The sequence below is a fragment of the Sus scrofa genome, chromosome 13 (genome assembly GCF_000003025.6).
Source record: "Sus scrofa isolate TJ Tabasco breed Duroc chromosome 13, Sscrofa11.1, whole genome shotgun sequence".
NCBI lineage: Eukaryota > Metazoa > Chordata > Mammalia > Artiodactyla > Suidae > Sus > Sus scrofa.
Genome location: NC_010455.5, coordinates 132673951 through 132701114, shown reverse-complemented (window position 1 = coordinate 132701114; position 27164 = coordinate 132673951). Strand labels below are relative to the sequence as shown.

Below are 27164 nucleotides of genomic sequence, written 5' to 3'. Positions count from 1 at the left end.
CCACCAAAGCAAGAGACACTCCCAGAACACAAAGGGCACTGAGAATCTTGTCTCCTTGGGGGATTTAATTATTGCCATTAGCTGTTCTCCTCTTCAGCAGTGGCATCTTTGCCTCACTGCTCCTAGAGAAGAGGGACATAGAATTTCAGTTTTTAACCCAGGCTGGGCGGGAGCCAGTCCCCCACAGGCACCCGGCGGGAGGGGAGATAAGTGGCCACCTACACAGTTTCAGAGGCTCCGAGTCCCCAAACACAGCCAGCATTCACTAGCTGATCCCCAAAGCCCACCATCAGAGTTTTATTTATTTAGCTTTGGAGTCTGACAGTCAACATTCAAATATTCCTGGAAGAGATGATAGTTAGGACAAGCCATTTGCAACTTGGTATCATTTATTTTTCAGATCACACTCCAAAGGCATTTTTCAGAGCCAGAGAGAAAATCAGATGGCGGAGGAAGGGAAGAAAGTGGAGGGAAAGACGGATCTCACAAATGAGAGGGAAGAGAAGGGCCCAAGAGGAAGCTGGGGAGCGTGGAGCAGGCCCAGCCTGGAGCCCTGGAGCTCAGTATGGGCTCAGCACCAGTGGTACCAGGGACACCTGGATCCTGTCATTCACACAGATTCTGGGGCCTCATCCCAGACCTACTGAATCTAAAACTCCAGGGGTGGGGCCCAGAAATCTGTTTTCACAAGCCCACACGTGACCTCGATGCATTGTCAAGGTTGAGAACCACTGGCTTGCAGTGTTCATCTCTGTACCTTGCAGCTCATCAAGCACTGTCCTCTGACTGCTGTCTCCTCTGCCCTGCAAGAGTGAGCCACGAGAAACCACCACTGTGCATGGCAGGAGCGTGCTCAGCACACAGGAAGGCTCGGTAGCCACAGGAGGTGGGATGGTGACACAGAACAGGACTGCCTTTGGCCAAAATGGCAAGGGCTTGAGCTGAAGGCTGGGGAATTGCTGCTGAAGTCTGGTGAGTGAAAGTGAGAGATGAGCTGAAGGAAGTTCCCCAGGGTAGTCATCTGGGCATCAGAGAGAAACTCAAGTGGGATCACGCTGAGTGAGGAGGCAGAACATGGAGACAGAAGCCTGCTCCAGCCCTGACTGGGGCCCCATAGGGTGTGGGTTCTGGGTCATGAGGCACCACTGGGTGGGAGCACTTCCCACCTCCCTTCCCTCCACATCAACTCTCTTTGGGTCAATATGCTCAGGATGCTGCTCTTAGGCCAGTTCATCTCCTGGTTACCGCCCTCCCCAATCTCTCAGCCCCCAGCCCCCACCCAGGTAACCCCTGTGCCAAAAGCAAGGAGGAGCCCCAAGGAATTAGATGGTGAAGCCTGAAGCACCCTCTGCAAGCTGGGCATGGCTCTTAAGTCCCCTTCCCTGCTATATTTTTCTCCATAGCACTTGTCAGCATCTGAAATATTAGGGTTTTATGTGTGTGTCCATTTCCTTCCACTAGGATGTGAGCCCCATGAGGGCAGGAAGACATTTGATAAATACTTTTTGGAAAAAAAAAAATAGAATGAATCTTGAATTTGGTCAAATCTTTTTTTTTTTTTTTTTTTTTTTGTCTTTTTGCCTTTTCCAGGGCCGCTCTCGCGGCATATGGAGGTTCCCAGGTTAGGGGTCTAATCAGAGCTGTAGCCACCAGCCTACGCCACAGCCACAGCAAGGCAGGATCCGAGCTGTGTCTGCAACCTACACCACAGCTCATGGCAACGCCGGATCCTTAACCCACTGAGCAAGGGCAGGGATCCAACCCGCAACCTCATGGTTTCTAGTTGGATTCGTTAACCACTGCGCCACGGCGGGAACTCCTAATTTGGTCAAATCTTAAACTTTACTTCATAAGCTATCAACATTTATTTTAATACAAAAATTATTCCACCCCCCACCCCCCAATACTTGAGTAAAAATCAATGCCTCGTGTCTTCCTCAAAGTTGGGGCTTCAGATGCCTACACCTCGGCTTCAGGCTTTACTACAGAGTGAAGCTCGCTTATGATCAGACAGCCAGGAGGAGAGAGGAGGAGGAGTCAGGTCTCCTGTGAAGGCAGAATCAGTTCATCAAGGCTCATGTCTCTGGCCTCAGCCTCTGGGAGGCGGAAGTACAAGTAAGTCTTAACCAAGTGACAGGCAATGTACACAAACTTGTCTCCCCAGTGACTGGCACACAGTGGACACCCAATAAAGTGGGCAAAATCTCTGCATGGGAACTCTAGTGAAATCTTGAGGAACAAGACATTCAGGGAACAGTCTTAGGAGATTTGTTCTCCTTGACCTCAGGAACAGGGTCTTAGTCCCTTTGTTTCCCGAGTACTTGGCATGATGTGTGCCCAGAAGGTCTTAAATGAATGCTTGATGAATGAAAAATAGTGTTTCCATTGATTTTTCTGAATATTAAATGACATTTCAGGCCTTATGGATAAGAAAGATTCTTAAATGTATTCTGCAACATTTCTACATTAATAAGTCAAGAATACTGAACTGCTTTGCATCTTCCTATGGGAACACTGACTCCTGCAAATGGTCATCAGCCAGCACCTCCCTGATCATGTGTCATTGTGGGAGGCTGTGGGAAAGAATGCAAGAAAGATGCATGAGATTGAATTTGTTTTAACTCCAAGAAATCACAGGGTATTAAAAGAATTCCCTGCTATCTTTTGCCTTGATAGTGAGGGGCTAAGATTATCTAACCCGAATAGCCTAATCTGACAAATGGAGAAACCAAGCCCCAGAGAGGGATCCAGTAGCCTAATGTGACAAATAGAGACACCAAGGCCCTCAGTGCGTGAAAAGCATTGTCAGAAGGGGAACTTTGGTTCAACACTCTTTCCATTTTATTGCTCTGTCTCTATCTCCTAAGAATAGAAAGCAGGGAAAAATTCTGATTAACTCTTGTTTAAATTCAAATTAAGGGAAAGATATCAATTTGTCTGTATGGCTTTGTTTATTGAGCTCTTTGTATTCAGTACTACCTTAGCAGGGGACAAGGCAGACAAAAAATTGTCCCTATCTATTGCATAATGATGATCTTGATGATAATAAGTAGTTTCAATTTTGGAGTACCGGTTATATAAAAGCATTAGGTGCTTTATATGCATTCCCACAAATCATTCTCACAGCAGCTTTATAAAATAGATCTCTATGGTTAAGCCTCTTTGGGTTGCTCATGACAGAAACTCAGCTCAAACAAGCTTAAGATAAAAGGGAATTATTGGCACACATAAATGAAAATACTGGGAGTTGTCTAGTTTCTGGATAGGCTGGATCCATGTACATAAAAAAATGCTGTCAGAAATCTCTCTCTCCTTCCATCTCCTCTGTGTAAGCTTCACTTTTTAACATGTTCTTTCCATGTGATGAAAAAGATTACCGCCCAGTAGCTCTGGGTTCCGTGAGCCCTACTGTTTATAATTTCAGAAGGAAAGAGACCTGTTCTGACTTGACATCCATATCAGCCCTCCTCAAGACTTTATCTGATCCTCTCTCTGGGTTACGTGGGCACACGTGCACCCATCATTGTATCCAGGAAATGAGTACTTCGGCCACTCCTTTTCTCCATGTGCTGGGGGCGGGGAGAGTCACATATCAGTAGAACTGAAGGAAGGGCAATTCATAATCCCATTTTACAGAGGTTGCAACTGAGATGCACAGAAATGAATCACCCAAGGCCACAGGGCATTAGAGGCAGAACTGGGACAGAAATTCAAAATATTTGTCTCCAAAGCCTGTTTTTAATTTTTCCTGGTTTTTTTTTTTTTTTGGAGGGGAGGGGAGGGGAGGAGTAGAGGGGGAGATATTCACTTCACATACCTTTTCTTTTTTTTTTTTTTTTTGGCCATGCTCATAGCACGTGGAGGTTCCCTGGCCAGGGAACCACACCACAGCAGCAACCCAAGCCACTGCAGTAACAATGCCAGATTCTTAACTCATTGTGCTGCAAGGGAACTCCACATACTTTTAAATTCACCATTTTAAAAGTGTGCAGTTTGGCGAAAAGCCTATTTTATTTTTAGTCTTTTTAGGGCCGCACCTGTGGCATATGGAAGTTCCCAGATTAGGGGTCGAATCAGAGCTATAGGCGCTGGCCTATAGCACAGCCACACCAACACCAGATCTGAGCCTCATCTTTGACCTACACCACAGCTCATGGCAATGCCAGATCCTTAACCCACTGAGTGAGGCCAGGGATTGAACCTGCGTCCTCAGGGATACTAGTCAGATTCATTTCTGCTGAGCCAGAATAGGAACTGGGAAAAGCCTATTTTAATAATCATCTCAACTTTGCTGGGATCATTGCTCAGTTATAAATTATTTATTTATAAATTAATTATTAAGCAATTTGTTGCTATTAGTGATTGAATTATCAAAGTTATTGAATAATTTACTTTTAAAAACAGAAATCAGAATTAATTAAAAAGTACTGGTCTAATAATGCCATCCTCATTTCCTTGCACTCTGGTGTACTCTTTTAGGTACAGCCAGCAAACTCCTGCTGAAGAGAGTGTTGTCACCTGTTTTGAGTGAAAAAATGCTACAGCTTGGAGTATTGCTATGTCTTGCCATAAATAAAGCTTTCCCCACTGTAAGACAGAATGGGTAAGCCTTCCAAGAAAGACACATTGTATTCTAGGAATATTAGTAGAAATGACAAATCTGTTCAGGAATATTGCAGATTGTAAGAGTAAAATTAAATCAATACCCTTTCCAGATTCCAGGGATGAAGACTCAAAGAAATGCAATGGAGAAAAGAGCACTTTCTTCCCTGAAGAGTCGAAAACATTAAAGTATTTTGGATCTAACCTAAAAGTACATGCAAAAATCTATTCAGAGAAAATTAAAACACTCTAATAGGGAAAAAAAAAAAAAGACATTGAATAAATAGAGCTTTTGGCTGGGAAGTTTCTATTTGGTAAATGGTACAAAAGCTAATGCAATCTTGGGCCTCAAGAATATTCTGCTTTAGAAGGAGGGAGGTGATAATCCTGCTTCCTCTTGGTTGCTCAGACCGCACATTTAGGGAAACCCAAACAAACTAGAGTATATCTTGGGGTGGGGGGAGGGATTTTATGTGGCCAGGCTGGCAACAGGTCTGGAAATCACATCATGCAGGGAACTGAGAACGTTTAATCTGGCTGTGAGCGAACAAGAAGCCACTGTGTTAGAGGAGATTTAGGGGTGATTTGAAAGCCTGTAGCAGAGAAGTATTAGACTTGCTCTGTGAGTGCAAATTATAGGAAGAGAGACATTGGGAGCTCTCTCAGAATCAAAACTGGGGAGTTTCCTGGTGGTCTAGTGGTTAGGATTTGGTGCTTTCACCAATGTGGCCCGAGTTCAATCTCTGGTCTGGGAACTGAGATCCCACATTAAGCTGCGGCCAAAAATAAAAAAGTCAGAACAGTCACTGATTTAAATTAAATAACCTTGTGAAGCAGACAGAGTGATATTATCCCTAACAAAGGGATGAGGAAAAGGTCCAGCAAGCAAAAAATGACTTGTCTGTAATCAGTCAGGAGGGGCACACGAGACTGTGGATGCCCCAGTGCAGTGCCCATTGGCTCAGGCTGCTTCCAGACCCGGCACTGAGCTTAAAGAGATGCAGCGAAACAGGTGTGAACAGCCGGCAGGACAGAAGCTACAGGAAAGCTATCAATGTCAAAGCATGACAGACAACTCTGAACATCCTGTGGAGAGAAGAATCAGGCAAGGAGCAGCAACTTCCAGTAGGAAAGTAATGACTTCTGACAAGAAACAGGGATCTCTGTCAGGAAAGCAGGATTTCTGACAGGAGAGCAGGGATTTTTGACAGGCGAGCAATGGTTTATAACAGGAAAACAGGGATTTCCGACAGAAAATGTTGACTTCTGACAGGGTATTAGTGGATTTCTGACAAGAGAACAAGGCTTTCTAAAGAGTGGTGGTGATTCTTCTCAGAACAGTGGTTTTTAAAAGGAGAGGGTGATTCTTGACACAACAGTGATTTCTAACAGGAAAACAGTGATTGCTGCTAGAAGCTCATGGATTTCTGATAGGACATTAGTGCCTATTACACAGGAGAGCAGTGATTTCTGACAGGTCTTTGACAGGAATGAGGGGGTTTTCTTAGGAAGGACAAAAAAGCAGCAGCACAGAACAAACTGGAAAACAACAGGGAGGCATCAAATGCCCTGTGGAAATAGCTGTTGGTCCTGGGTGTGGAGGGAGGTTCATCAGTAACAAGAACAGGCTGGAGCCCAGGAGGCTCAAAATGGGCAGGATCTTGGATCCAACATCTCATTCGGCAGAAGAGGACTGAGGGGCCTGGAGGGAGAGTAGCTAGGAGATTTACAACACAGATGTGAGCAAATTTCTAGGAAATGCATTCCCACCAAGAGACCTGGAGGAAGTCGGAGAAAAGGGAAATCTTCAGTCCCCCAAACCCGGAAATACTAAAGCCTTGGTTTTGACTCAGGAAATTCAAACGAAAGCTTTCACCCTCTTAATGACTTACAGATTCTTGGCAAGGGGGGTAGGACAGGAGAGGTGTGGTCTCTCTAAAGCCGTAGCCCTATAGTTATTCAGGAACCAGTTCCTAGCTTGGTGAGAAATCCGCCTAGAGATAGAGAGGAAAATGAATTAAAGGAGGTGACGGTATCAACGAGAAGCCTCTGATAGAAAAATACTAATCGGAAAGGAAAGAGATTCGCCTCCCGCCGCGTCACGCATGCGCCTATGAGCTCCGGGGCGTGGGGCGGGGGCAGCAATCTGGCCTGGGTCCTGGCCTGCGCCCTTTCCCTGCAGGTGGTGAGGCATCCTATGAGCAAAAGCCCAGCAGTGCACAGTGAAGCAGGCTGTGTCTCAGAGGGAAGGAATGCTTTTTCTTGCAGACTGAGCTCTCATTGACCCCAGCTCCAGGCACCACGTCCACCACGTGACTGGATTCCTGCGGGCACCGAGCGCTAGGAGAATTCTAATTGTGCAGATCCTCAGAACAGCTGCAGCATCCCCGGAGCCAGGAGCTCCAGACTTGCTTGTACTTCCGACCGGATGCGGGGCTCCGCACAGCTCTTCGCTCAGCCCTGCAGGCCTGGAGCAGAGATGGACACACACGGCCTCCTGCGGAAAACTGGCCCCCCACCCACTCACCCACCCTGGGCTCTCTCTGGGGGTCACTTTTCTCCTACAGACCGAGGGAGCATGGTTTTGTATTTCAGCTGCTGCCACCTCTCCTCCCTCTTGGGGTTCCTTTCAGCCCATGCTTGACTCAGAAGAGGAGGCAGAATCCTCTAGCTTTTCCCCCTTAAGATGCCCCTAGCTGATCCTCCTGCCACTTTAATTGCTGCAACCACCAACTGGGAAATAGGATGGTCACTATAAAATTACAGATGAGAAGCAGACTTGAAAAAAATTTTTTTTTAATCTCAAAAACTTGCATTTCCAAAGAGAGCATGATTTTCCTGAGGAGATGCTAGGTGGCTAGTCCTGCCTCACTTTGAGAACCGCCATAATAGACCTTCCCAGGCAAAGCTCTTTCCTGCGTGCCTGCCTGAGGAGGCAAGTGAAATCTGACATGTCCTCAGTAGTGATTTTTATTCCTTCGTTGCCTGGGTCACTGCTCACCCACAATTTCCCAGGGAGAGCAGCAGTGTAAACCAGCAGGCTGCTCAGAGCATCCAGATCAGTCCATTTCTCTGAAGACTCGAAAAGCCTTTCTAGGAGTTCCCGTCGTGGCTCAGTGGTTAATGAATCTGACTAGGAACCATGAGGTTGCGAGTCTGATCCCTGGCCTTGCTCAGTGGGTTAAGGATCCGGTGTTGCCATGAGCTGTGGTGTAGGTCACAGATGTGGCTCGGATCCTGTGTTGCTGTGGCATAGGCCGGCGGCTACAGTTCTAATTCAACCCCTAGCCTGGGAACCTCCATAGGCCGCAGGAAAATAAAAGAAAAAAGACAAAAAGCCTTCCTAGCTGGGTGCTGTTGGGCAAGTTGCTTAACCCTGCTAAGCTTTAGTTACCTCATCTGTAAAATGGGAATAAAACGCCTACTTCACACGATGATTGAAGTGATTAAATGAGATTACATGTGTGTGATATCTGACACTCAGTAGGCTAAATAAATGTGGTCCCCTTACTTCTCACTGGGGTAAGCAGTACCCTTGAGAGCAGGGCCATGGCAGGAAAGACTGTGCTGTTTGTGCGCACCCGACTGAGCAGCGAAGTGGAGACAGAAATACCATGGGTGCTTCACTCGCAGTGTCTTGCCCCCCCCCCCTCGGGTGGGGGCTTCTCTACACAAAGGCTGTGTCTCTCTCACGCACAAAGACACCCTATGGGGAGCAGCAGCTGCTGGGTGTCTGTGCCCGGAACCCAGCCCACCCTGCTGGGAAGAGCCAGAGAATGGCACTTGTTAGGTGAGCTTTTACATTACCTCCCTCCCCACTGTAAGACCAGGTTCTCCTGCTTGTCCTTGGAGGCCCCCAGTGGAGAGCAGCTGCCATGGCAATGGGCTCCCCCTCTGCCATTAGAGGGGTCTCCTTGAGTAGGGCTAGCCTGCCTGTATTTGGCCTCTGGCAGGCCTCGCAGTGGGGTGATTTGTAGGGTCTCAAACTCAGGACCTCTACCTTTATATCCCAAGGCCCCCAAAGAGCTCACTTTAACCCCAAGCAGGGTTGTTTTTTCTCCCCCTCCCCCAAGCGGGAAAAGACTGAAAGATGGAGTTCAAGGCAGAGACTTTCTGGGCTTCCTGAGACTTGATGTAGCTCACATGGGAAGGGGCTACCTGTGCAAGGCTGCTTTGATCATTGCTCGGTTCCATCTTCATTTCTGTCTCAGATAGTTGATAAGGCACGAGATGGGTTATATCTCCTAGAGTCACTCTGTGTATTTCCCTTTTGTTCTGCTTCTCACTGGTACCCAAGGGCATTGTAGTCCACGCTGACAGAAATACACACTCTCAAGTTCATACAACTCAATATCAAAAAAATAAATAAACATCTGAATCAAAAAATGGGCAGAAGACCTAAATAGACATTTCTACAAAGAAGACATGCAGATGGCCAACAGGCACAAAAAATATGTTCAACATTGCTAATTATTAGAGAAATGTACATCCAAATCACAATGAGCTATCACCTCACATCAGTCAGAATTGCTGTCATCAAAAAGTCTACAAATAATAAATGCTGGAGAGGGTGTGGAGAAAAGGGAACCCTCCTACACTGTTGGTAGGAATGTAAATTGGTGCAATCACTATGGAAAACAGTATGGTGTGTCCTTAAAAAACTAAATATAGAGCTACCATATGATCCAACAATCCCACTCCTGGGCATATATCCAGAAAAGATGAGAAAACTAATTCTAAAAGATACATGCACCCCAATGTTCATAGCAGCATTCTTTATAATAGCCAAGACATGGAAAAAACCCAAGTGCCCAGCAACAAATGACTGGTTTAAGATGTGCTACACACACACACACCACACACACACAGGAATATTACTCAGCCATAAAAAAGGATGGGATACTGCCATTTGCAGCAACATGGATGGATCTAGAGAATATCATACTCAAGTGAAGTCAGGCAGAAAAAGAGAAATATGATATCACTTATATGTGGAGTCTAAGAAACAATACGAATGAATCTATGTACATAACAGAAACAAACTCACACACATGGAAAAAAAGCTTATGGTTACCAAAGGGAAAAGGGAGTTGAGGGAGGAATAAATGAGGAGTATGGGATTAACAGATACTCACTACTATATATAAAATAGACAAGCAACAAGGATTTACTGTATAACACAGGGAATTCTATTCAATACCTCGTAATAACCTATAATGGAAAATAATCGGAAAAAAAAATATATATATATATAAAACTGAAAAAAAAAAAAAAAAACACACTCACAGAAACAGCAGATCCAGGGTTTAGACACACAGGCTTAGAGACCTTGCAGAATGAGATTTTCCTCTCCCAGAGACTAGACAGAACCAAACTTATGGAAGCAGCAAGAGGCAGCTGGGCGGGGACAGGAAGACTGAAAACACCTGAGTCCTTGAAATGGGGGAGGAAAGGGGAAGAAGGGAGCAGGTGGAGAGCAGTCAGTCTGGGGCTCGGTGTGGACCCCCATCGGGCACCCGCTCTTGGTGCTTGTTAGGCCTGGCACAACAAAAGGTGCTTTGGGGGCCAGGAGAAGGGATGAGGCCAAGAGGGAATACCTCACTCCTGAACGGAACCAGGTGGAAATTTCCCTGTAAGTAGAAGGAGTGATTAACACTGCACTGCCGAGGGGTTTGACTGTGGTGGGAAAGTTCTCCTCAAAGGAAGGAATTTCCAATGGAAGATTATTTAGAAAAAGCTGGAAACATTTTAGCAAAAAGCCTCAATGTATCAGCACAAAACTAATTGAATTTCTCAGGTAACTGGAATATCTTTTTTTTTTTTTTTTTGGTACTATTTTTAGGAGGAAGAGGTAAATAATAAGAAACCAAAAACAACTCAAAGATTTATTTTTAAAAACAGCAAAATATCAACAGCTTCCAGGGACTCCCCCGGCCAGCACAATCCATCCCTACTATATTTTTAAAAAAGAGCAATTGATATTCAAAGGGATGACCCTTGAATCACTAGGGCATCAAAAGGAAGCTTCAGTTCAGTCAGCTGCCAGAATCCCTATTTCCTCTGCATTATGGTGAAGTGGAGCTTGACCATATTTCTAAATTAACACAAGCGCCTTGAAATGGATTTTTCAAGAATTCTAACATCCTGTGGATAAAGGCGACATTGTCTATAAATTGAATGTATTGTGATTCAGGAATGAGCCAGTCTTTGAGAAGAACCCCCTGTGGTGGTTGCATCCTGTAGTCTTTTGACTGGATTGGTTCTTGCTGGTGGTTCTCAACTGGAGGGGGTGGCTAGTGTGGTGTGGGGAAGAACAGGGCCCAAGAATATTTGGCAATGTCTGCAGATATTTTTTGGTGGGGACAGGGGCTACTGCTATATAGTAGAGAGAGGCCATGGATGCTGCTCACCATCTGCAATGCACAAAACAGCTCTCCACAGCAAAGCAGTACTGGACCCAAAATGTCAATGATGCTGAGGTTGAGACCTCGTGGCTCACAGTGATGAAAAAAGAAGATACTCCTAGTGCGGGTCGATAGGGTAGCTGCCCCAAGGCTACTACTCACAGGCCTCAGGACCAGGTTCAGCCCTGTCAGCCATTGCTTGGGGCTGCTCTCACCTTCAGCATGCTCTTAGGATGGGTTTTTTTTTTTTTTTTTTTTTTTTTTGACATTTTAAGGGCGGGACATTCATCTGCAATGTAATGCAACAATCAGGACGTCTGGCTGCTCTCAGCTGGTGACATGGGCACTCAGTTGAGCCTAGAGTGGAACACAGGAGTTGTTCCACCGGGACCTGAGCCTGGGTCCCTAGGTCAGTGCATGTCTTCCCTGGGCAGGACTGGGAGGGTGCTGCCAGGGCTCAACAGGGTAGAGCTACCTCCTCTGGCTTCTACTGGCAACCAGGTCTTCTTGTAACCAGCACCTAGCTTCTTTGGATTTGTTAATGTCATCGGTTGAGCCTGAGCCTGACTTCAACCTGGGGCCAGAGTCCACTTAAGATGATGGTATTATTTGGCTCTGATCCATTCATTTTGTTTCCATTTAATGGTTTAATGAAGGATTTCCCTGATCTGAGAGCTGAGGGAATTCTTTTGAGAAGTCAGCTAATCTGTGAGTGCCTGGAAATTGAATAACTAACATAGTTTGCCCTAGTCTAGTACCAGTACTGGTCAAAAATATTAATATAATGTAGCAATCAATAAAATATTATACAATTTAAACAGTGGTCATAACACATAATAGCTTTCTGCATGTATTTTCTTAAATACTGAAAGTACAAATATCATGTGGGAGTGGGTTTGGGCAAGATTTTGATGATAAAAGGGAGTGCTTATATTGGAAAAAGTTGGGAACCACTGCTAAGACTTCAGAGATTTCTTAGTTCTTGAGCTAGGAGCCACAGTTCCCTAGGGTTGTCCTCCACCTGCCACACCCCAAAGGGTTTGCTTGCTTCCTCTGTCCCCAGGGACACATTGGGAACAGTCTTAACCCCTTGTGTTTGCATACTTTACAATTTCCAAAATGTTTGTTTTCACATCCACTATCTCATTGGTTCATTGGCTCTTCCAAGTGCCAGTGAGGAAGGTCAATGGGGCTATCACTTCTTTCAAGTAAGAGATCCAAGTATTTAAGAGCTTTGATGACCTCATCTTTCATATACTTATGAATCCCGGCTAGTTTATGAGAATTGCACAAAGATAAAGGGAACAGAAAGCAATGAAATAGCCCCTGTTCAGTTGCCATGGAAACCAATGCTTACCTTAGGCTTCCTATTTGGAAAAAAATCCTGAAATTTCCCTTGAGGGTTCCAAGTGATCTTGGGGTTCTCTAAATCTCACTTTCTAAATCTGAAAAGTGAAAAAAACACTGAACCTGAGTATTTCATCTTTGACATTCTATTAGTCTGAATCTATGAGTTCTATTGGCATCATCAAAAGAAGAACTCTCTAGAATAAATTAAGGTTTTGTTGCCTTTGTTCAAGAGAAATCCATCTAATCATCTGTTCATTCATTTAGTCATTCAACAAACTCTGATCAAGCGTAAGGTACTATGCTAGGTTCTGTATAGAATACAGACTTGAAAACCAAAGAAGTCCATAGGACACAAATCTGTGCTGCTAAACTCTATAAGGAAATTAAGGACAACTACAAAAAAGTCATTATAACTGGCTGACAATTGATGCTTTAAACCACTTTTGACAAAAAGTAAAGGGCCCTTCTATTGGAATGTAAAGTATGTAGACTAAGAAAATTTCCTGCAAGTGATTCAGAAATTCTCCAAATTCTAAAAAGGCTCTCGAATGGCTATAATGTTTAGAGAAGACTAGTAATAAAACTCTTTTTCCATCAGTTCTCTGTGATGAGAATCTAAAATCTCATCATACACACTTCAAAACAGGTTCCAGTGCAACTATCTCAAGGGCAAGAAAAAAATACTTGTTAAATTTAATCTAGAGTCTGGTAGTGACTGCTGTCCACTATGGGAATTTCTTCCTGTCTTAAAAAAGTTTCATATGGTACAATTCCATTATTTATATAATATCTTTTCATTTCATCAAAAAAGTAACTACATTTTATTTGGTAGCAGGAGATGGGATTGATCTGGCAAATGGAAACCAAGGAGCTATTTCTAAATGGATGTTTTCACTTTCACTGTTATAAGAAAGATGACAAAATTAGGCAGGAAAATACAAAAGTCTATGACACAAAAGAGGAAATTACGTGTGTGGTACCTGTGTAGAAAGGCTACACTGAGAAGGAGCTGTGGACAGATAAAATGAGGGGCTCGGCAAGCTTTTTTTTTTTTTTTTTTTTTTCCCATTTCTAAGCATCACTGCCCATACCAGTCCCAGGTGCCATGCCCCAAACAGAGCATGAAGGCAGGTAGGATGCTATTCCTGTTTTCAAGATATCTGTGGTCCATATGGGGAAGAATCAGCCAAATAACTGGACAGTGTCAGCCCAGGTTGATCAGGACCCTAACGGGGCCAGCCCTGGGATTATGGACTACATAGGAAGGCCCTTATCCCCAAGTGGGGACCTGTAGATGTTGCCTGGACAGGAGACTCTTCAACATGCTTTCCAGGACTAGGATTTCACCCGTGGCTCTGAAGAGGAATAGACATACAGAACCACAGGTGTGATAAGTGATCCTTCAGAAGAAAAAAAAAAAGAGACTTGAAAACACTGTCAAATCCTCTAATACTTTTACTCAATCATACTTGGAAAGAGGAGCCAGGCAGACGTGGAGGGTCTGGTCAGCAACACCTGCCTCCCAGGTTTGCTCAGGCTGTCACGGAACCTCTAGGGACATCCACTTCCCTCATTAGCAGTGCGCTGGGCCACAGGATGTACCACGGCTGCACTAATATTCACTATATTGGATTACGAAGCCGAGTAATTGCCATTTAAGTTTCAAGTAATGGTGGGAGCATTCATCTGTGTTTTCTTTCATTTGTACAGCAATTAATTTGTACCTAAATGAACAATAAAAATGGTTATGTGATCCAATAAAGTAGAAATGATGGCAGGGAAAAAAATAACCTTGTCTGTTTTACCCTACCAGCACAGCCAAGTCACTCTCTTCCCCTCCCACTGTTATTTGTCTCTCTGGAGAAGGTTATTTTCAGGCAGACAGAGTGGGAACCAGGAGTGTATGCTGGCCTCTGTCAGGGGTCCAGCCTCAAAGGCTGTGGACGGGAAAATGGGATTTGTGTGATGAAAAGTACTGTTGACTTGAAATGGTACAGGCAGGTCACTACTGCAGCGTGCTCCCAAATAAGGTCAGGAAACAGGCTCTCTGGAATGATTTAAGGCAAAGAGAGACACAGACTAACTCAGATGTTCGCACAGGATTAGCAGACTGGGGCTCTCGGGCAGCATATGGCTAGCAGACACATTTTGTTTGGCATGAAAGGGTTTTAAGTCTTTGGATTTGTTTCCAGTGTTTAAAAATTAGGATATTGCACATGAATATTCAGATCTCCAATTCTCTTGAAAAGCTGGAAGTGTTTCCACGGCATCTACATTCCTGCCTGGCAAAACTTGGTTGGAATTGAGTGGTCACTGTCCCCTTTAGCCAGGCAGTGCTTGCCAGTTTATCGCACTCCCTGCCACTCCCTATTGCCCTATACTGTTGTTGCCCTTCTCTTGTTATTAACTTGGCTGGCTCCTGTAGGAGTTTGTGACCTTGGTCTTTGCATTTGTCTAGTCACTAACAAAAGTAACCTGCTTTGTTCACTCCTTATATCAGCTTTTTTTTTTTTTACTTCCTAGAGCATTTTGTTTTTATAGAGTTTGAATGTTTAGGCATGAAGGATAGGCATAATTTCCCTGGCCAAAGATGTTATACCTGTTGCTGTGTGCTTTGGTTTCAGCATTGAAACTGCTGCTGTAGAACCATAGACCTCTCCAAAGGGAAGTTACTTTGGAGAGCATCTTATCTATCTGCCCCATTTAGGAACTGAGGTTCAGAGAGGTCAAGGTGCTTCTTTAAGTCACACAGAAACTTGAGGCAGAGCCAAGACTGGAACTAATTCTAGTACTTTTCCTACTATGTTTCAGCTCCTTCTGGGGGTGCTCATTCATAATACTACATGTCGCAGAGCAAGAGTATAATTCCTCAAGTTGTTGTGCTGTCTTTCCACCTTGGAAAAGTTTGAACAATGTAGGCCTGCTAGCCTGGCTCTGTGCTCTCTAAGATGGCCCTTGGTGACTAGATGTGGCATTTAAAGCTTATTTTCTGATTCAGTCTGTTGACTCCTAAGAGCCTTGAACTGGGAGTGAGGCCAACTGGGTTGGGATCCCAGCTCTCTTGCTTACCAGCTGTGTGACCTTGGGGAAGTTTCCTCACCTCTCTGAGTCAGAATTTCCCAAGTGCAAGACAGGAATGTTTGCCTCACAGGATGTTGTGCTGATCACAGGATGTGACAAACATGAAAGTTCTCAGAAAAATGTAAAAAGTTAGATAAATGCAAGTTACTATTACAGGCTACTAAGCTTAGATATCAGAGAATCTCAGAATCCCTCATTTACTTATTTATTTATTTACTTATTAGGGCTGCACCCATGGCATAAGGAGGTTCCCAGGCTAGGGGTCAAATCGGAGCTACAGCTGCTGGCTTATGCCAGAGCCACAGCCATGCCAGATCCATGTCTGCAACGTACACCAGAGCTCATGGCAACACCGGATCCTTAACCCACTGAGCGAGGCCAGGGATCAAACCCACATCCTCATGGATACTAGTCAGGTTTGTGAACTGCCGAGCCACAATGGGAACTCCCAGAATCCTTCATTTTACATGTGAGGCACTGAGCCTCAGGGAGGAGGGTCATCCAGCCGCTATGGGCAGAGTTCAGATTAGCTAGCAGGCCTCATGTCTTCCTACCGTTAACACAGTTGGACTCATGGATTTTTTCAGTTAATGCCACATGGGACCCAGCGCGTGGACAGCGGGGCCATGGGGTGAAACGGGAAACACCCTAAATTTCCCTCACAAGGGTTTGTGGAAGCAGAATTCCAACCTCAGACGCAGAATCATTTAATGGCTCTCCTTCTAAGGGCAGAGCCCACACTTGCTGGTGGCTGATTCGCAGTCAACGACCACGGACTTGGGAGGCATTATGCTGCGCAAATGAACACTGTTTTTTGCAAATTTGTGGGACCTGCCAGCTCTCTCAGTTTAACTAGTTCTCTGCAGTGACATCCAGACATGTTCTGCATTAAATTAGAGCTGGTAATTTCAGAGGGAAACAGCTCTGAAATGGCAAGAAAGACAAAAATCTGTTCCTTGAAAAATGACACCATATGTGCCCACATCGCTGCCGTTAGGGTAAAAGGCTTTTCCTCCCTTTGTTACTCATCAAGCCGCCAGTGTTAATGTCAGATTTGCAACAGAACCATATACTAATGGAACCCAAATTAGCTCTCAAATTAGCTCTTAACAAGAAACTGGAGGCTAGCTCAAGGCAAGCAGATTTCTCTGACTGTGAGAGACAGAAAGCATGTTAGCAAAGCAGCCGCATATTGATATGCTCAAGCCTCGAAAAAGATCCCTCTTTGCTCTAAGTGAATTGCCCAGGAAGGATTGTGCACAGCCTGCTGTCTGCCTGTGTGTCAGGAACTGGCAGCTCAACCTGCAGTTTTAAGAAAATCTTCCCCCAAACAAAGCAGCTACTGGGAGTCTGGTGTGTGGGTGAGAAGAAAGAGGGATTTCGAGGGTCAGATCTGGGTTGAGGATTGGGCCCTGGGAGTAGCAGTGCTACAGATTTTAGAGTGTGTTCCATTATCACTGTTTATCTAACACCTTTAGAGAACCCAAAGACTACAGACAAACCAGTGATAGAAAATATTTATATAGATAAACAATATTTAGCAGCTGAAATGGTTAATCCTGAGTTATCTTCCACTGTCCTGAAAAATTATGAACTGAAAATTATTCTAAAGAGTATGCTATCAGTACTAACACTTCTGAGATATTAATAGAATGGTAAGCTTCAGTCACAGAGCCCAGACCCTCCAAGGCTTTGAAGCCTGGCTCCTCAATGGCCCCAGGTTGGAATCGGAAGGTCAACAGGTCTGCATTTTGAAGGCCACTTTGGTTTGGAGTTCACCCCAGGTTGGTGGACCAGGGCTGAGGGTAGGAGGGCACAGGAGCTAGGGTGGGTGGTTAGAACCACTGAAACCTACCCAGGGGAAAAAACAAAAGAATGAAGAAACCAAAGTAAAGAAGCAGTTGGAGGAGTTCCCTGATGGTTCCGCTGGTTAAAGATCTGGTGTCGTATGTGGCATGGGTTAGATTCCTAGCCCAGGAATTTCTGCATGCTGCATGTACAACCAAAAAGAAGAAGACGAGGAGGCAGTTGCAGAGTAGCAGAAAGATGGCATTAGTTTAGGTTTGGCGAAGTATGAATTAGGCCCCCTTCCATCAGGAAAAATGTACCCAGTTCTCACGGATGTTCCCATACATGCCAAGAAGCAATGAACTCCTATTTGGCCAAGGAGCACCTCTGAATGTGGCAGCTATGGCACATGAATGCAATTCATCTTCACACCGTGAAACGCACTGAGCACTATTGGCTGAGCACTGGGGTGGTTGGGCTGAGAAAGTTCTCCTCTCAGCCTCATAGAATTCAGTCTACTGGGATGATAAGATGGGTCAAAAAAAAAAAAAAAAAAAACCCAAAATATAAGCAGGAGCAGGTGAGCGTTGTGAGGAAGGGCCCGAGAAAGCCCTTTAGAGCTGCAAATGAAGATCAATTCATTCTGTGTTGTAAGTATCTGCGGAGTCCACACTAAAGAGGTGGCTCCTGAACTGGGCCCAGATAGATGGGTGGAAATGAGCTCCAGGACTTTTAGACTATCAGAGGCCAAGCTCTAAGCTTCTTTGCAAAGAAAAAAGATAGTGGCACAGAATTTAAAGCTCTGGCTTGACTTCTACTCCCTGCTCGGCTTTAAAGACTGCTGTGTATCTTCAACCAATCCATTTAGCTTCTCTGGACATTAAACAAGATGGTATATATGAATGTGCTTTGTACAAGATAAAACACTACACAAACGCTAGTTATTAGTAATGAATGACACATGTATTGCTTCACAGGGTTGTTATAAGACTTCTTTCAAAGTGCTATTCAAAAGAAAGCTATTAATTAAAAAAAAAATTCTAGAATCTTCTGGCCCTGGAAAGAAGTACAAATATAATAAAGGTTTATCATATTATCAACAACTGAAGGAAAAACTGAAGCCCAGGACATACTGTATTAGGTTAACGGGAATTATAACTGACAGAAACATATTACTTATTAAATAAAAAAGAACCTCTTAAACAAATAACAAGTTTTCTAATAATGCTTATAAATCAAATTTTAAGATGAAGAACTTGCTATCATGATTGCTCGTTCTTCCAGGGACTGCTTAACAGGGCAAATCTCATAAACTCACAGCCTTTCGTGTCAGTACAAACAGATCCAGCTCCTGTGATTATCTCCACTATTTAGGATCTGAGGTGCAAACACTCCAACATTGGCGAGCATGGGCTTGGTTCTGTCCATTTCTAAATCTGCCAAGAGCCTCAGGAAGGGGTTTCTAATAAATCTTAGTCATTAATAAAACAAGATCCCTTTGAATCTAATCCTCAAACTCAAGAAAGAGTAAGACCCCCACTTAAAAGCAACAACAGACCACAAAACTTGACAGTACATAAATGGGAAGTAGAGTTTGGAAGGGCTGCGGTAACAGTGGACCATAGGTTAGGTGGCTTCAACAATACAAACTTATTTTCCTCACAGTTCTGGAGGCTAGAATTCCAAAATCAAGGTGTCAGCAGGGTTGGTGTGTCCTGAAGCCTCTCTTGCTGACTTGTAGGTGGCCAATTTCTCCCTGAACCTTCACAGAGTCTGTCCTCTTACCTATCTGTGTCCAGAATTTCCTCTTCTTATAAGGACACCAGTCATACTGGATGAGGGCCCATCCATATGACCTCATTTTATCTTAATTGCCTCTTTAAATGACTTATCTCCAAATACTATTACATTCTGAAGTACTAGGGGTTAGGACTTCAACATACTAACTGGCTGGGGCGTTGGGGTGGGTCATGATTCAGCCTATGAGAAGGCACTTGGTATCTCACGTAACCTTTGGAAAAACCAAAAGCCCACAGACAATCTCACAACACCAGTGGAAGAGAAAGACACTCTCCTGTGCAAACTGCATGCAAATGTAGCATGTATTTTGTCCACTCATGCGGCTGCAGGTGGCCTGTGCAAGAGCACAAATGGCACAAGGCAGTACCTTTCAGTTAAAGTGGCCCCATGGAAATGGGCTCTGGGAGAGGCGGCACTTGTCTGTCAGTGTCAAGGTCAGCTATGCCAGCATCTGAACAGCAGCTGCTAGAGCAGTGGAAAAGGAAGAGGACAAGGAGGGAGGTAGCCATGCAAATTTTCCAGGAACCGTGTGGGTCTCCTTTCTCCAATGGTTTTTGTTTGTTTTGTTTTGCTTTTTCGCTTTTTTCAGGGTCACACCAGCAACATATGGAAGTTCCCACGCTAGGGGTCAAATTGGAGCTGCAGCTGCAGACCCACACCACAGCCACAGCCACACAGGATCCAAGCCACATCTGCAACCTACACCACAGCTCACGGCAACGCCAGATCCTTAACCCTCTGTGTGAGGCCAGGGAGGGAACCCGCATCCTCATGGTTACTAGTTGGGTTCATTACCACTGAGCCACAATGGGAACTCCCCCCAACAGTTTTTTTTAAAAAGAATTCCTCCTAGCCAGTTAGGAAATCTGGGAGCAGATCTTGAGTCCCTGGAGATCTGATTCCCTTCTCCTCCCCCTAAGGCCAATGACAAACAACATCTGATGGGGGAAGACAGAGATGGAAAACACTATCTCATTGACAATAGGCTCTGCCCTTTCAGCTTTCCAAAGAAATCTGCAAAGAATAACAAGTGTGTTCAAACATCATTCTACCCCACCCTACATATGGGGGACCAAGGCCCTCCAATCTGGAAGCTTCCTGGTTTTCCTGTGGGAACAGTGGGTGTGCTTTGAGGCAGGCTCCAGAATGCCTGTAATTTTCCACCTGTGGACCTCCCTGACAGACACAAGCCTAGACAGGAATGACCAAGGGAACCAGGGAAGCACAGCTTCTAGCCTAATGAGAGAGCATCACTGAGAGACACTGGGATTAAGCCAGTCACGACAATGGCCTGAGTTACCCAGTGCCTCCTATGCGCCAGGAATTTACATCTGTTATACAATTTATACAATTTAGCTCTTACTCTGAGATAGAGATCATTACCTTTATTTAATACATGAGGAGGCCCAAGTTCGGCAGAGTCAAATAAATGACTCACTTCCCCAAGACCACCAACTGCAAGTGATGGCACTGGGGGTCGAACCAGAGCTGGGACAGCTGTCCCTAGGACTGTGCTGCCCTCCCCCATGCCCTGGCTGCTGGTAACAGAATCCATGGGACCTGCAGCTTCCCGGCAAGCCTACCATACCTCAGGGGCCACGGTCACTGGAGTCAGCACCACATGGTGCTGCTGCCTCTGCCAAGGGCAGCCTCACGTGCCCACTCGGCGCCTTGCTCAGAACAGCACACGGAAGGCCTTTAACAAAAGGGAACAGAACTCCAGGATTGTCAGGTCATGACACAAGCCACACTAGGTCACTGGGGCGAACGCCAGCACCCTAATCCCGGATAAAGGTCCTGGGAGGCCCAGGAGAGCTCTCGCTGGATGAGCAGGGGCGCTGGCCTGTCAGCCACTGGTCCTCCCCTTGAGAACAAGAACAGAAACAAATTTCCAGACCTGAAGGGATGGCCCACCACGATTTACAGTGCCCCCTCTTCTCCCCTCTTTACAATGAGGTGCTTAATCCAAGGTCTCTACTGTAATTTCTAGTCTGAAACAGCAACTTGAGGCAGAAAGTGGAGAACAGCGATGCCTAACAGTCATCACTGTTCTTTTAGACAAATCATTCCTCCATCACATGCTTTGCTTCGCTAGCTGCCAAATTGGGCTGATAATGCTGACCACCTATTCCCTTAGAGGAAAGAAGAGCGTGTTTACATCCAGCAGAGCCTGGAGCTCCTGGAGAAAAGTATTAGATAAACACTGTACCATTCACATGGAATCTGGGCTTGTTTTCACTTTCACTGCCAAGCTAGAAATACACAGCATTTCAAATATGCCCTCTAGAGCGCTAAAAGCCTTTTTCATGTTCCTGAGTGCTTTGGGAAAGGAGGCGCTAACGTGTTTTTAAAAACTATGTAATTTTCTCTTTTGGAATTTGGAGTCTCTGGAAGGGTAAGGGAAAACCAGATTAAGACATTAGTCTAGTGGCTCATTCCTATTCACACACACAGACCCTCCTTCTTGGCAGGTGTCAGTCAAAAGTTTATAGAAACACTGTCAGTCTGGGGGAAATCCTGTCTCATCCTCTCCTCCTCATGGAGAGCAAGGTATCTGTTTTTCCTTTTTCTTAATGGAAACTCGTTTCTTCCCCCAATGCCCTTTCTAAACGGCTATTGATTTCCTCTGACTTGAATAGGCCATTAATAATGCTGGGTCCTCAGGAGTCCCTTTAATGTCTTTGTTTGGGGTTGCATTTGCTTGCTGAGGCCCTCTAGGGACCTGCCTTCCAGCCATAGGTGAGCTTTCAGGGTGATGCGCATCACAACCACACACTGAAGAACAAGAAACAAATTTCCAGACCTGAAGGGATGGCCCACCACGATTTACAGTGCCCCCTCTTCTCCCCTCTTTACAATGAGGTGGGGAAGTCAGCTTGCCTGGTGCCCATCCTGTTCCCCCAGGACCTCCACCCATAGCCACGTCCAACCCATGCCTCACGATTGCTCTCAGGGTCACTAGCAGGCAGGCACCTGCTAAAGAGCTGGGAGGTAACACAGTGACAGCTGCTAATAATAAGATGAAGGACTGTCCCTGAACCAGGGACCGCGTAGACATCTCCAGAATCTCTTTGCCCTCTCCAAAAGCTGCTTGCTTCAGTCCCAGTCTGTGGGGGCCTCCACAGCTGTCACCTGGGCCAAACCCCACAGCACATCTCCTCAAGGCCACACCACTCACCACTGTCATGGACAGGGGGCTTCCCTGTTGACCCTGACACATGAAGTACTGTGTGACCTGCCTGGTGCTCGTGCGTGTGCAACAGGGAGGTGCAGAGGAACTCAGGCCCATGGGCCAGATGTCTCCACAGGATATGAGAACAAGCAGATACACTCTTCTCTCACCCTCTCCTGACCGAGAAGCAATTTATATACAGTTGTCATATGGCCTCTCAGAAGACAGTCTCGTGAAACCAGCAGTTGCAGCTTATCCAAGCTGTGGCCAGCTGAAAACACGTCCTTCTCCTGGCTCTCCCTCAGCCTCACTCCTGTTTGCCGTTACTTCTGTTCCTTGGGGCTGCACCCCTAATAAAGCAGAGACTTAAGCATTTACCTCCAGCTCTGCTGTCTGAGGAACCCCAAGTAGACAGGCCTTCATAAGGAGGTGAGCATTTTTAAAGGGATGTCTTGGAGCAAAAGGTGTTGAGACTCAAAGAAAGGCATTCTATGAAATAATGCCATCTGCAGTAACACGGATGGGTCTAGAGATTACCCTATTAAGTGAAGGAAGTCAGAAAGAGGAAGACAAATACCATTTGATATGACTTATATGTGGAATCTAAAATAAGACACAAATCGACATATCTATGAAACAAAAACAGACTCACAGATATAGAGAACAGACTTGTGGCTGCCAAGAGGGAGAGGGGTGGGGAGGGAAGGAGTGGGGGTTCAGGATTAGCAGATGCAAGCTAGTACCTATAGGACGGATAAACAAGGTCCTGCCGTATTGCACAGGGAACTACATTCAATACCTTGTGATAAACCATAATGGAAAAGAATACGAAAAAGTATATAAGGTGTAACTGAATCACTTTGCTGAAATTCTATTCTGTGTGGAGCAGAAATTCACACAATATTGTAAATCAACTCTACTTCAATTAAAAAAAAAATTTAAAGACATTTTGGTGATAGCCTTGTGGACAGTGGGGCTGATGGAGGGTAAAGTCGACCCAGATTTTCAGAAGCGGGGTGGGAAGGCACTGATGCTCTCTTTTGCTGCCTTGTCACCGCACATCAACCACCCTCCTCCTCCTTCTGCCCTTGCCGCGACCCAAGCTTCTCTCTGCCTGGCTCTGCTGTGACATGCTTTTTTCTTTCCATTCGCACATTCTGCTTCCCAAGGTGTTTCATCCCAGAGAAACACCTGCTCCCTCTGAAGGAGGTTGCCTGAATTATAAATGAGCCTCCAGCAGAGAAAGATGTGCTCCAGTGAGAGGAAAGAGAAAAACAGGTAAACAAGTGGGTCAGAACATTCCTCTGAACCTCCCAGGACAATGCAAACTTTGTTTTCCCTCAAGCCCCTGGTGTGAACCCTGAGACCAACCTCAGGATGGTCTGAAATCATACCAATCACCACCTTACTCTGACGCTCTGGGCTCCTCCACCTCTGTTCCTTGCCTCATCTTCTTTCCTCTGCTTGTGAGTGACCTCTTCCCACTCCCACCCTACCCCACCCCTATCCATATCCTATGTGTTCTTCAGGACTCACAACAAAATGCTAGCTCTTCCAGGAAGCCTTCCTGGATTCCCCAGTTGGACATGATCTCTCAAGTCTCAGTTCTTTCCCCATCTTAACTTTTCAACTCCGACTGTAAGCATTCAATTAGTGGGACTCTGGCTATTTCTCCTCAGTGAGTAATTGGTCAGGAAACAGTGAAGGAGGCAGAAGGGAAGGAAGGAGACACCAAGAGTCCTCCATCATGTGCACTGAGTTAGCAAAGACAGACCATTTCCTTAATCCAAGTTGCTTGAAGGGTAAGGAGACCCTTTTCCAAAGGCATGGCTCTCTGCTAGAGAGAGGGTGAGGCCCAGTGACCATCCACATGGCTTTCTAGACCTGCTGAATCCTCTCCTTGATGTGGCCCAGACATCCCATAGAGCTGCCAGATAAAATAAAAGAGGCCTAGCTAAATTGGAATTTTACATAAACAATGAATCATTTTTAATATAAGTATATCCCATGCAATATTTGAAACATACTTAAATTAAAAACTATGTGTTGTTTATCTGAACTTCCAGTTTAACTGGATGTCCTGAATTTTTATTTGCTCAAGTTGGCAACCCTCCCTGAGAGGCTCCTGCAATGCTGTGTTGCAGCCATTCTCTGGCACCAAGTTACAGGTCCCCTCTGGACCTCTGGGGTCAGGGAGAGGTGGTGTCAATCACGAGTGACTTTAGGAATTTCTGGATTATTGATTTCTCCCCCCACCAAACTATTTTGAAACTAGAAAAGAATGATTCCATTTTATTTTTTAGGGTTACTTTTCAGATGGGTTAAAAATACATGCTTTGGAGTTCTTGGTAGCATAGTGGGTTAAGGATCTGATGTTGTCCCTGTAGCAGCCTGGGTCGCTGCTGTGGCACAGGTTCGATTCCTGGTCCAGGAACTTCTATAGGCCACAGGCGCAGCCAAAAGAAAATAAATGTTTTGTCATACTGTATATGCTATATGTGACAGAAACCACTAAACCTGGAAAAGGGCTTACGGATTACAGAGGATAGCCACAGGCATTCTCTCTTCACTCTCAGGATGACCCTGGAAGCACAGGATGGGAAGACGAACAACCATTCTCTGCTTCGTAGCTGGGGAACTGGAGGCCCAGGGAGTTCAGTGACATGCACTGTCCTAGGAATGGTGCTGGTGCACGCTCCTCCCTCCTTGCAGCCACCTCCTTCGCAGGCCACTGGGCTCCAAGTTAATTAGGCAGCAAAGAAGTCTTTGGAGGAAGCTGAAAGTGAGAGGAAGTGCCCTGGAGGGACTGGTGTGGGCAGAGCAAACCAGAATGGCATGTTTTAATTGATCTTTCATTGTGCCAACGTCTGCCGGCTCCCAGGGCAAGCAGCTGCTATTTCTGAGTCAGCAGCCTTGGGTGAGACTCTGTCTGCCCAGAGTACAGGCATTTCTGGCTCTTTTTCTTTTTTTTTTTTTTTTTTTTTCCCCAAGCTCTTTGTGCAGTAAGTGGGTCTATGCAAAATAGAAGGTTTCTTCTGCTGTCTTAATTAGCCAAGCTTGGAGCCTGGAGTCCTAGGAATACTGGCAGGGTCACCTACACCTTTGACCCACCCTTCCACTCAGTGTATCCTGGCAGCCCCAAGAGACTTGACTCTGCAGATGAAGCTACACACAGCTCTGAAGATGCTGCAGGAAGCTTCTGAAGCACAAAATACTTTGTGAAGGAGTTTGAAAACTTCCATGCTACTTGGCAAGTTTGTTAGCATTAGTGGTTATTCAGGGCCACCCAGGATGCACATACTCAGCTCTGACTCTGGACAAACAGAATGTTTCCAATAGGAAAAAATAAAGGAACTCTCTTCAATCTTACTGGAGGCCTTAGGATTTGGAAATATCTCTTGTCACCAGACAGGGAGAAGGACCCCTGGACTTGGGGACCCTCTTGCCACTGAGCTCACATAGCCAATGCCTGGCTTGCATCTCCACAAAGATATTTAACAGACATCTCAAACCTAACAGAACTCTTGACTCCAACCCTCTCACCCCTAAAATGTGTCCCCCAATCTTCCCCACTTCAATAAAAGACCTCACTATCTACCCAAAAAAATCAATGGTTTTGGCTTACACCAAACATCTAGACTCATCCTTGATTCCTCCTTCCACACCCCCAAAGCCAATCCATCAGCAAGATCTTTTGGTTCTACCATGACGAGATACCTTGAATCTTTCCACTTCACCTCCATTGCCACCATGCATTCCCAAGCCACCATCATCCAATCAGACAACTCACTTAGGTCTGTCCACAGCCATACTGGCTCCATGACAATCCCCTTTCCCATACATCAGCCCAAGGCCCTCTGTGATCTGGTTCCAGCCTACCTCCTCCCCCACAATGGGCTTCTCTTCCTTCAAGTAAGAACAAGAATATCACACGATCTTGTTTAACCCCTTTACTCCTTGAATCTGCCACTTTCATATTTATTCACCCATGTTTATTGTCATGCCATCTTCATCCAACTGTAAGTTCCATGTCTTATTCTCAGCTAGATGCTCAGTATGCCAATGTTAAGGCTGCCATAACAGAGTACCACAAAGTAAATGGCTTAAAACAACAGAAATGTATTCTCTCACAGTTTTGGAGGCTGGACATCCAAAATCAAGGTCTTGGTGGGGCTAAAGCCCCTCTCCAATGCCGCTAGAGGCGTTTCCTTTCTTGTCTCTTCTATCTTCCAGGATCCCTGCCTTCCTTGGCTGTGGCAGCATAACTCCAATCTCTGCCTCCATTTTCACATGACAGACTTTCCCTCTAGGTCTGTGTTTCTCTTCTTATAAGGACACCAGTCATATTGGAGTAGGGCTCACCCTACTGTAGTATGACCACATCTTCACTTGATTATATTTGCAAAGACTCTACTTCCAAATAAGGTCACAGATACTAGGGGTTAGACTTCAGCATATCCTTTTTTTTGGGGGGGGCGCAAAATCAACCTATAACAGCCTTGCATAGTAGATGCTCAAAAAATATTTGAGGAGTGAATGAATATTTTTAACTGGAGTTGGTAGATTACAGTGAGCTGATTTCAAGAGCAGTGAATACAAGAGCCTCGGGGCTGAATCGCAAGGGGTAGGAAGTCTTTAAGTCTATAATGCCACAGCAACCCACCAGAAAAAGAACATTCAGATAAACTGGTTATTTGGTATTACGTGGTTTTTTAAAAATCTTAGACCCTGACTTTATTTTTTTTTCCCCTCTGATTTCAATAAGCTGGCCAACAAGGCAGCCTGCAGTTTCTAAATGTCTCTACATGTACCTATTTTTGGCTCCTCATGGAGGAGAGGGCAGGTGTAATGGCAGGGCCAGGGGTTCGGAGGGAGGAAGGTGATCTGCTAAGGAAATGGCAGGGCCAAGATGGGGGACCCAGCCATTCCAACTCCTTGGCCAGTGCCCCAGATGGCAGTGACTGTGT

At 45.3% G+C, this 27164-nt stretch overlaps 1 long non-coding RNA gene across 5 annotated transcripts in view; it reads right to left on the bottom strand.

Moving 5' to 3' along the window:
- The window catches only part of LOC106505771, a 76007-nt gene that overhangs the window by 44529 nt on the left and 4314 nt on the right, over positions 1-27164 (bottom strand). For 3 of the 5 annotated variants that reach the window (XR_002337847.1, XR_002337850.1, XR_001300501.2), the window contains exon 3: positions 12364-12451. This is a non-coding gene — a long non-coding RNA (uncharacterized LOC106505771). Of the gene's footprint in view, positions 1-1788; positions 2047-4885; positions 6597-12363; positions 12452-27164 lie in introns of those variants that run through there. The other 2 variants (XR_002337848.1, XR_002337849.1) reach the window with 2 other exon arrangements.